General features: G+C 41.2%; 1 pseudogene; it reads right to left on the bottom strand.

The window, feature by feature from the left end:
• Nucleotides 1-10181: 10181 nt before the first annotated feature.
• On the bottom strand, nt 10182-11247 carry LOC105000267 (annotated as a pseudogene).
• Nucleotides 11248-11607: the final 360 nt, after the last annotated feature.

The following is an 11607-nucleotide window of genomic DNA, read 5'->3' as shown; positions in this document are numbered from 1 at the left end:
AGGAAACTACCTCATTCTTCGAAGGTTTTGTCAAAGCACAGTTAAGCATTCTAAAATGGCTTTGTTACATGTGAACCATCTGGTGTGAAAGAATTATATTTGTAATGTCTAAAGGACTTGGAATAATTGTATTTTGCTGGCAATAGTCACATTCTTTATTGTTTGCAGGTTCCTCATCAAATCTTTAATTATACACTGTTTTTGTCAACAATAAAGCAATTTCAAGGATTCCTCTTTGCGTAGTCTCTTGAAATCGGCATTATTGAATGCACAAAATAATCATGCTTAGTTACCGTTTTATGATGTTCCAAGGTTTTTGGTCATGATGTAAACGTAGTATGATGTTTTTAAACCAAAATGACATTGAGAAGGAAGGAATTGAGCACATTCCCCTGGATAGAGTCTAGATTTTCTCATATATTCAAACGTGGATTAAAAAATGGATTGAGCATTTCAGAATTGTCCTTTCCCCTGGGTATGGCTCCATCTTTAGCAAAATTTACCTTTGTTTTTGCATTTTGAACATATGGGGAATGAATTGCTTCTTCCCATTCACTGTCAAAATGAATCTCTCACTGATAAAACACATGCCCTAAAGCGCACAATATAAAGTGGAAGGCATTCAGTTTAAACTTAGAGAATGTCAACAATGTGCCCTTCTTGTCAAGCAATGATGTGTATAATTGCCCTCATATGCACTTATCTTTGAGAGAATAAAGCCAATGCAGTATCTCTGAGGGTCACATATTCATTTTCTTGTGACTCATCCCGACAATTGCAAGGGCAGCAAAACTTAAGGTTTCTCACAGAGTACTGTGAACTGAACTTAAAAGTGTCAAAGTCCTCAGTGACCCTCTTCTCCCAACCCTGTGAACCTATGAAAATACTGTCCTTTATCACGATCTTTATCAAGAAGTGCAGAGTTTGAAAGGTCCAGCTGAAGGTTATTAGTCAAGTTTTCTGACAGTGTCAGCGCTCAAATCCCACGAGGATGACGAAGATAGACCTGTCATTCCTGAGGGTGATGACATACATTCACGAGCCTATATGATTTATCAGATGCGACAGCAGTCTCCTTCAGGGTACAAAGTGTCTCTTCTACATCGGTTTACTAACAGAAGGAAAAAAAAATTAGGGGAGAATTTTCAGCCTTTGTAATTATTTTTCTGTTATACTGATTCAGTTTGATCTTAAGCATATTTTTTGAATCAAGAATTGATTCCACAGATAAGACCTTTCATAGTTGCTTGACACCATATCTTCAGATGAAATATTCTATTATAGCCTGACTTTATTTAAAATAGTGACAACTTAGGATCACATTCCTGCAACCAAAAAACCCACAGCCAAGATATAGACTCTTCCGTGTATGTTTGTTCTCTGTGTCTGTAGGCAGAAGGGACAGTGTTGATTGAAACCATGGTTCATTGTCTTCAAAGGTCTTCATTCATCACTAAGGATTTTTGAAAAATTTATGAGATTCACTTACAGAAGCACTTTAGAGTTTCAGGATTCAGGTTGATTGTATCCTGAATGCAATATATCTATTTTTAAACAAAACTGGTTAAAAAGAGATTAAGCTGCATTTGTTTTTAAAGATAGTTACAATAATCTATTAAACACTTCTCATCAATATCCTTGATAATGGTACACAGTGGGAGAAGGGGACAGCAGAGGATGAGATGGTTGGATGGCATCACTGATCTGATGGACATAAGTTTGAGCAAGCTCCAGGAGTTGGTGAAGGACAGGGAAGCATGGCGTGCTGCACTCCATGGGATCTCAAAGAATCAGGCACAACTGAGTGACTGAACTGAACTGAACTGATACATTACACACAGGGCTTCCCAGATGGTTCAGTGAGTCTCCAATGCAGGAGTCACTGGTGACGCTGGTTCGATCCCTGGGTCAGGAATATTCCCTGGAGAAGAGAATGTAACCCACTCCAGTATTCTTGTCTGGGAGATCCCACGGACAGAGGAGCCTGGCAGGCTACAGTCCAGGAGGTTGCAAAGAGCTGGACACGACTTAGCGTGCGTGCATTATGTATAAGTACCGTATAGGTGGTAGGTATATTGGTTCTGTTTCTCTATAGAACCCTGACTAGTACAATAATAAGCAATATTCTTAACACTCATGGTTCCCTCTTCTAGAGAAGAAAATCATGTACTATTCAGTAAGTCCCCTACATATGAACCTTCAAGTTGCAGTCTTTCACAGATGTGAATGTGCATTCCATCAACATCAGGTCAGGGGTGAGTGAAGTTGCCACTTGCCCTCCATCTCCTATTGCTGATGACCCTTCAGCTCTACCGTCTCCCATCTCCTCTCCCTGCTCCAGTCAGTAACTCTTCTTGCCTGTTCACTTGATGCCAGCCCCTCTAAGCCAGCTGTTGTACTATACTACTCTACCTTTCAAGGTATTGCACTGTAATGTTAAAAATGTTTTCTTTCTTTTTTGTGTGTTTTTCTTTTATGTATTACTTATGTGAAGAGTATTATAAACCTATTACAGTACAGTACTAGAAAGCCAGTGGTGTTAGTTGGGTACTAGCTAAGAGTCGGACACGACTGAGCAACTTCACTTTCACTTTTCATGCATTGGAGAAGGAAATGGCAACCCACTCCAGTGTTCTTGCCTGGAGAATCCCAGGGACAGGGGAGCCTGGTGGGCTGCTGTCTATGGGGTCACACACAGTCTGACACGACTGAAGTGACTTAGCAGCAGCAGCAGGCTAACTTTGTTGAACAAATTGAACTTAAAAACGAGCTCTTGGAATGAAACCTGTTTGTATATAGGGGACTTACTGTATTATTTTCTTTTGACTCAAGTATCTAACCTAAGGCATGCTTAGCTTTCAGAAAATTGTTCATTGCATAAAGAACTGGCAATAGTTTTTTAAGAATTTCAGGACTAGTTATGTTATACAACCTAAACTGACTAAATGAAGACAAACATCACCAATGAAATCTCAGGCATCAGTGAGGAAACAATTTTTTTAGTGGTGGGTCATTAAATACCCCATAAAATACTGTTACCTTAGTGTTTTTGACCTGAATCAATGCCCTGAGAATACAGTGTGGCCAAAAGTAGATGGTAAGAACTCCCTTTTTGGTATAATTAAGTGATGGGGTTATTTTGTCAGGTAAACAACCACCCTGATGATAAAAATCAGTTTCACAGATTCACTAGGCTATAATGAACATCACAGAGTCACCTGGACCCTGCTGACCTTACACAGCATGACAACCAGCTTCAACCCCATACTTACTGATGCTTCCACTACCACGCTCAATTTAGGAATCATCTTGGTAGTCGTTTGGACTTTTATTTACCAAGACAGGTAGGAATATACCCCATATATTAAAGCTATATTTTGCAAGACAGTCTTTGTAAATTCCTGAGTAAAGAGAATCAGTGATTCTGCTTCTCCAGTAAGATTTGACAAGGCAATCTAAAAGGCAATAAGAAGCTGGATGAGGTTAAGTGACGGGGACAGAGAACTTCTAAAAGAACTCCTCACCAGTTTGGTTTTTCATATAGGAAAAGGTAATTTCATGTTTCCTATGAAAAGAAACAATATTTTTCTTGGCCTGGCTTTTGTCGTAATCGCGAGGTAAATGTTTGCATTTTCTGCAAGAGTTTTCCCCCACCCTAGTTCAATGCAACCTCTCTTTAATGTCAGTAATTCTCCTGACTCAATTCAACAATTATTCTTCTTGCTAGTCACTGATTTTTTTTTAATTTACTTATTTTTTTATTCACTTAGTTTTTATCATTTATTTATTTGGCTGCACCAGGTCTTTAGTTGGGGCATGTAAACTCTTAGTTGCAGCATGTGGGGTCTAGTTCCCTGATCAGGGATGGAACCTGGGTCCCCTGCACTGGGAGCTCGGAGTCTTAGCTACCTGGACCCCAGGGAAGTCCTGTAATTACTGATTTGAATGGCTACTATTCAGTTGAGTATATGAAGGCCACAGACAGCTCTGCTCTCAACCCTCCCCTTTCATGTAGGTGATCATGAGAACTTACTTGTGTCAAAGTTCCCACTCCCACTCGACCAGTAACTCTTCAAAGAATTGCATCTTCCTCATTCTCTTATCTTCCCAGAGCAAAATTCTTTAATCATAAAAGTAGTGGGTCTTAAACATTCTATGTAGTGTTCAGCATCTAGGAGGTATACCATATGTGGCAGCTCCCACTTTTTCTTGAAACACCACTTACCTCCAGGCATTGAAGACGTCTCATCTAATTTTCTGTTCAGTTCAGTCGCTCAGTGGCGTCTGACTCTTTGCAACCCCATGGACTGCAGCACGCCACACTTCCCTGTCCATTACCAACTCCCAGGGCTTGCTCAAACTCATGTCCATCGAGTTGGTGATGCCATCCAACCATCTCATCCTCTGTTGCCCCCTTCTCCTCCTGCCTTCAATCTTTCCCAGCAGCAGGGTCTTTTTAAATGTTGGTTCTTCTCATCAAGTGGCCAAAGTACTGGAGCTTCAACTTCAGCAACAGTCCTTGCAATGAATATTCAGCACTGATTTCCTTTAGGATTGACTGGTTTGATCTCCTTGCAGTCTAAGGGACTCTCAAGAGTCTTCTCCAACATCACAGTTCAAAAGCATCAATTAATTTAATTTCATCTAATTCGTGAGTTAATTGGAAACAGGTCTCAAAGTGCATTTAACATCTGAAATTCAGGGGCATGAAATTAGCTTTGCTGTCCTAATCCTAGCATCTGGTGTCTCTTGGATGACCCCCTGGATCCAACTGTGCTTTTTCCCTAACCCTCAACATGCGTGTCCACTCTTCCCGATTGACTGGATTTCTACACTGGTACAGTTCTTTGTGGGAGTCATTGTGCTCACAGCCACAGCCCATCTGACTGAGGTTCAGCCACCTTCTTAAGCCTATACATTGTCTCTTCCAATCGAGACATAGATGGATCCATTTTCCATCCAGATTGATACCTTTGGAACAAAATCACTGCCTCTTGCTCCATTATGATTGTTGCTGGACCCCCTCAACCAGACTGTAATCATTCATTCTGAAAACGACGTTGATGAGATCTGAGTTTGCCATAACCCGTGGACAAGATAATTCCAAATAAGCCTTACTTCCCCATCAGGTGGCATCTTGCCTGGCATTGCTTTTGTCTACCAGCTTGCTCTTGATCTCAACTCACAAAAGTTTCTTCTTGGCCCAAAGAGACATGAGTCTTTAGCACTGAAACTCACCCTAGTTTCCAGTTGTTTGGATTAATTTATTATTTTCAGGGAGTGTCTTTTAAAATCTAAAACAGTAACTGTTGGATGAGTTTAGAGCTTATGTAAAACCTAGGCCAGCACCGTGGGCATCTCCTAGGCACTTGCTAGAAATGCAGAATCTGGGACTTTCCTGGTAGTCCAGTGGTAAGACGCCACACTTCCACTGCAGTGGGCACGGGTTCATCCCTAGTTGGTGAACTAAGATCCCACATATGACTCATAGTGTGGCCAAAAAAAGAAAGAAAGCAGAATCTCAGGCCCATCCCCTTGAAATGCAGAATCTCAGATCTTGTTGCTGTTGTTCAGTCGCTCAGTCGTGTTCAGCTCTTTGTGATCCCATGGACTGCAGCATGCCAGGTTTCCCTGTCCTTTGCTGTCTCCTGGAGTTTGCTCAAACTCATGTTCATTGAGTCTGTGATGTCATCCAACCATCTCATTCTCTGTCTACTGAATCAGAATCTGCATTTTAACCTGATAATTCATTTGCTTGTTCACATTTGAAAGTGGTGATCAAAACATTTCTCAGTAAACATCAAATAGAGGTGCATACTACTGAGAAACTACTGTGGGGTTAGAAAAAGATTTCGTTTGTTTAGGTTATTTTTTAAAATATTTGCTGTTGGTTTTATATAGATATTCTTTATTTTGTTTATATTGTATCTCTTTCTTCCCTCTGATATTATTATTTGTTTGTTGGCCATATCACACCACTTGTGGGATCTTAGTTTCCCCACCAGGGATTGAACCTAAGCCCTCAGCAGTTAAAGCCCAGAGTCCTAACCACTGGACCATCAGGGAGTTTCCGGAGAAAGATTCATGTGAAAGGCATGATCAGTTATATCAACAAAGGCATTTGTTCTGGAGTTGAAGTGATTTTGTATCACTGTGCTCCAGCTAGTCTTGAGTCTGCTTGAAACCCAACATGTGCAGGTTTGATTGTGAAATTGATGCACTTTCTGAGTTGTTCATTCCTTCTAAGTTTTCTCCTGGCACTTCCTTTCTGTCTCAGCCTCATGAAAGAAAGTTATCATGGTGGTCTCCATAAAAATTACCACACAGGAAACAAAAGGAGACTTAATTACTGGATTCCCACACACTATTTATTCTTTATATTAGAGCCATCAGAGAGCCTCTTGGCTTATATGCACAATTAAAGAGATAAACAAGATAAACAAGATTCTCAGCCAAGTTGCAGCTGTTCTGAAGTTTCTTGTAACACTAACCTGATTAAGTTCTTCCTTTTATATCAAAGTAAGTTCTCTGCCAGTGACAGTTGGTTGTCTGATAACCTGAGGAACTCGAGTATTCTTGGGGGGCAGTGGAGATGCAGTGCTGACCCCAAGTGATCCCAATGAGTTTTCCTTCCCCAGTTCTAAGGGTGGTAGGTTTTCAGAACCAGAGACTAGGGTGCTGGGAGGCAAAGTCAGTTGGGTTGGGCTCCTACCAGAAACGTGTTCCTTGCTCTACTGTGCATGTGTTAGTCACTCAGTCATGTCCCACTCTTTGCGACCTCATAGACTGTAGCCTGCCAGGCTTTTCTGTCGATGGGATTATCCAGGCAAGAATACTGGAGTGGGTTGCCATTGCCTTCTCCAGGGGATCTTCCCGACCCAGGGATTGAACCTGGGTCTCCCTCACGGCAGGCAGATTCTTTACCATGTGAGCCACCTGGGAAACCCTACTGTGGACCAAAAGGGTCCATTGTCATCCTTGTTTAAAATACTTTCTCTAGTTTGCCATTAAATAACAAACCTACTTCTAACTTCCAGACAGTAGTTGTGTCACTAAAATGAAATTTGGTGTCAACAGTGATAAAAAGGAAATCCAAGGCAGTTGTGGTGCAATTCTTGGACAATAGCCTGAAGTCAGAAGTTCTTGGCTTGAAGCTCTGACCCCCTGTTTCCTCCACTAGCTCCACCAACTGGTCCCATGACCGTGAACAGACTAACTGCTCTAAAAAGAAGGGCTTCCTTTAGTCAATTGTTAAATCTCTTCTCTAAGTTTCTTCAAGTCTGAGAAATCTCTCATTAGTAGACTCAGTCTTTCCCATAGCCCTTTCCATCTGTCCCCTCTCCTTTAATTTTTCTATTTTAAGAGCTAACCTGCTTAAAGATTACTCTTAGGACACAGTCAGGAGGTAATCATCTGGACTTCCCTGATGGTCCTGTGGTTAAGACTCCACCTGCCAATGCAGGGGACATGGGTTTGATCCCTGGTCTGGGAAGATTCCACCTGCTGTAGGTAAACTAAGCCTGTCTGTGTGACACAGCTACTGAAGCTCACATATCCTAGAGCCCATGCTCTGCGACAAGAGAAGACACTACAGTGGGAAGCCCACACAAGGCAACGAGAGAAAGTGTTAGGCACACCAACGAAGAGCCAGTGTAGCCAAAAATAAAATAATGATAATAAATAAATAAAAACTTTTAAAAAGAGAAAGCAATTATCTACTTTTAAAAAGAGAAATATTAAGAAATATATACAAAAATCCAAAACATTATAAAGATTAATACCTTTATCATCTATGTACTCATCTCACAATATTAATAAATAAAATGTTGCCATGAAATTTTAGTCCTTGAGAATTCCCTGGTAGGTCAGTGGTTAAAACTCCATGCCTCCAATGCAGGGGATGTAGATTTGATCCCTGGTTGGGGAGCTAAGATGCCACATGCCCTAAAAAAAAAGTTTAGTTCTCTTGATATCCTAATATCCTCTCATCTATTGCCATTCCTTCTCTACACCTAGGAAGTAACCTCTCTCCAAAATAGTCTTTTAGTCAATGTAAATTTAAGTCATAGTGTTATATGCAAGGGATTTAGGCCTTATATTTCTAATAATAAATAGATTACAAATATGTTTAGCAGAATGTTGGGCAGATGGAACAAGATGCTAGGAGCAGAATATCCATCCCCATGGAAAGAGCTGGCTCTAGAATCATAATAAATTTACATTGTGACCTATGTGTGTCAACAAAAGGACTTTCCTTATTGCTGGTACTTTACATACCTGCTGCTGCTGCTGCTAAGTCGCTTCAGTCGTGTCCGACTCTGTGCGACCCCATAGACGGCAGCCCATCAGGCTCCCCCATCCCTGGGATTCTCCAGGCAAGAACACTGGAGTGGGGTGCCATTGCCTTCTCTGACTTTACATACCTAGAGCTCTCTAAATAGTACTAATTCTAACTTTTCTATTCCATTTTGTAATCACTTCCCTTCTTGTTCATTAGCTTTCTCTTTGGAAAATGAATATGGAAGAATATGCGAACAGTATATCAGAGAGACAATGACTACTTAAAGTTCCATTGGTTCAACAATGAACTTGTTTAATTTAGAACAAATATCAGTAATTATGTCAGTCTGAGCTGACAGTCACCTATAACAATGCTTGGAGTTACTAAACTTTTGCTTTGCCCACAATGTTTCCAAGATAATCTTTGCCTTTTCCTTGCCAACCATCTTCCAGCCAAACTGGTCACCTTTAAGGATTCTCAAAAATATTCAAATCTCTCTCTCTCTCCTTCCTCTTCTCAGATGATGACCTTGTCTAGAGCAGCTCCTCACTCCTCTTACCTCATCTCAGCTCTCTCTTAGTTTTACTCTAAGCATGCATCACAACTACAATTTTACTGTCTCCTCCTTTAAATTATAAGCACTATGTGGGCAGACACATTTTCTGTCTTCTTTATCAACTGCTTACCACAGTTTTTAGCAATACCATAGGGATTCAATTGTGTTTCAAAAGGAAAAATGTAAGAAAGAAGAAAGAAAGAAACAAAGAAAGAAAGGAGGAAGGGAGAAAGAGAAGGAAGGAGAAAAGGAAGTAAGGGGACAGAGAGCAGAGAGAGAGGAGAGAAAGGAAAGAAGGCAGAGAGTTCTCACTTTTTTTTTTTCAGTTCAGTTCAGTTCAGTCGCTCGGTCGTCTCTGACTCTTTGCGACCCCATGAATCACAGCACACCAGGCCTCCCTGTCCATCACCAACTCCCAGAGTTCACCCAGACTCACGTCCATTGAGTCAGTGATGCCATCCAGTCATCTCATCCTCTGTCATCCCCTTCTCCTCCTGCCCCCAATCCCTCCCAGCATCAGAGTCTTTTCCAATGAGTCAACTCTTCACATGAGGTGGCCAAAGTACTGGAGTTTCAGCTTTAGCATCATTCCTTCCAAAGAAATCCCAGGGCTGATCTCCTTCAGAATGGACTGGTTGCATCTCCTTGGAGTCCAAGGGACTCTCAAGAGTCTTCTCCAACACCACAGTTCAAAAGCATCAATTCTTCGGCGCTCAGAGGGTATTAAATCTTTTATTGATTACCCATGATAATGGATGATACAGAAGCTTAATTCCCATCTATAACTTTATCTGGTACCATAATTCAATTTAGATATATTGCATACATATCTACTCAATTTAGATATATTGCCAACAATCATTAATGACCAAACAAAAAAAACAGAAACTCCATGACTTTTCATGGGTGACCCTTCTAACAATGAACTCCAGGTCACAACACATAACTGTCAGTTCAACTACACCAAGGTTCTGAAGACAGCAGCTTCTCCATCAAAGCAGGTTGTAAATAAGTTTCAAATGGAAACTGGCATTACTCTGAAGGAATTCTAACTTCACACTGGGGGTAATTTACCAAAATGGCCTCAGAGTAGACTAACTTTACACAACACATTGAAAAAAATACACATTGATTCAGATTATTAGATTTAGCAATCAACAGCATGGGTGCAAAAAAAAAAAAAGCCCTGCATTGAAATCCTTTGTTGGAATGCTTTACACTTTCCACAGAACAGAAACTAAAATAAGCTGTTATACAATTAGTCACAAGTACAGTCCTCAAGTTTTTAGCCCATACACATGCGTATTGTCTAAACCATGTCTTCTTTGTAGCAGCTAGGCCCTGTCACCACTCTGCGTGGCTGAGTTCACAAATCTGTTGTAATCTGTAGCTTCCCTGTCCCTTGTCTGACTTTCCTCTCCTGCTAAGCTTTGTTTCCTGGCAGTAATTAAAACCTCTGCCACTGCCATGGCTACTGCTGCTGCTGGAACCACCATGGCCATCTTGGTTTCAAGATGTGGCAGAGTACTGGCCTCAACCACCACAAGGGCCTGAACTTCGTCCTCCGAAGTTTCCTCCTGTCATGGGTCCAAAATTTGAAGACTGATAGTTGTAATTGCCAAAATCATTGATTCTGCCACCTCGAACACTGCTTCCATCATCACCAAATCCATTATAGCTGTCCCCACTGCCACCACATCCATCATCATCACGGCTGCCACCAAAGCCACCTTCACCACTGAAGTTTCCGCCATGACCAAAGTTGTCATTCCCACTGAAACCACCTTGACAACCACCACCAAAGTTTCCAGAATCTCTTTCACCTCTTTGGCTGGATGAAACACTAGCCATCTCTTGCTTGGATGGGGCTTTCCTTACTTCACAGTTGTGGCCATTCACAGGGTGGAATTTCTGAATGACAGTCTTGTCTATGGAGTCACGGTATCAAAGGTTGCAAAAACAAGGCCTCTCTTTTTGCCACTGTCTCAATCAGTCATGATTTCAAACACTTCAGTTTCCCCATACGGTTCAAAATAATCTCTCAGGTAATGTTCTTCAGTGTCTTCTTTAGTGCCACCCGTAAAAATCTTTTTTTCACAGTTAAGTGGGCACCAGGTCTTTGAGAATCTTCTCTTGAGACGGCCGTTGGGCTCCACAACTCTTCCATCACCTTGCGTGGCCTCGCCTTCATGACCGCATCCACCTTCCCCACCGTGGTACACGTGACAAGCCCGAAGCTTCTGGAGTGCTTGGTGCTTGAAGCCCTCATCACCACACAGTCTGTGAGCATTCCCCATTGCTCAAAATGGCTCCTCAGGCTCTCATCGGTTGTTTCAAAGCTCAGATGTCTGACGGAGAGTTTTGTAGCTGTTTGAGTTCTTCGGAAACTCTGACTTTGACATGACAGCATTGGAGATGGGGAGACTTCAGCAATGCTTCTCACTTTTTAAATGTATGAATCTTGTGCCTTTTCTTTTAAGTAATTCATGGAAATATCCCTTATCTGTGGTTTCAAGTCATTGCCACAATGATTTCTATTGCACGGTAAATTGGGAATTTCATTACATTATTGGTTTGAAAGAGAATCTTGACATTTTCAAGTCCTTTAAAAAAACTTAAATCACCTGCACTAGCAGCATCTTTGGAAAGCTATTGTAGATTTTAAAAAAAAAAAATCTTTTAACTTTGAGATAATTACAGATTCACATGCAGTTGTAAGAAATAACTCACAGGAACCCTGTATATCCTTTGTACAGTTGCCCCCAGTAGC

The sequence above is a fragment of the Bison bison genome, unplaced genomic scaffold (genome assembly GCF_000754665.1).
Source record: "Bison bison bison isolate TAMUID 2011002044 unplaced genomic scaffold, Bison_UMD1.0 scf7180017864370, whole genome shotgun sequence".
NCBI lineage: Eukaryota > Metazoa > Chordata > Mammalia > Artiodactyla > Bovidae > Bison > Bison bison.
Note: the sequence above shows the minus strand (reverse complement) of the source record. Positions and strands in the feature narration are given on the sequence as shown.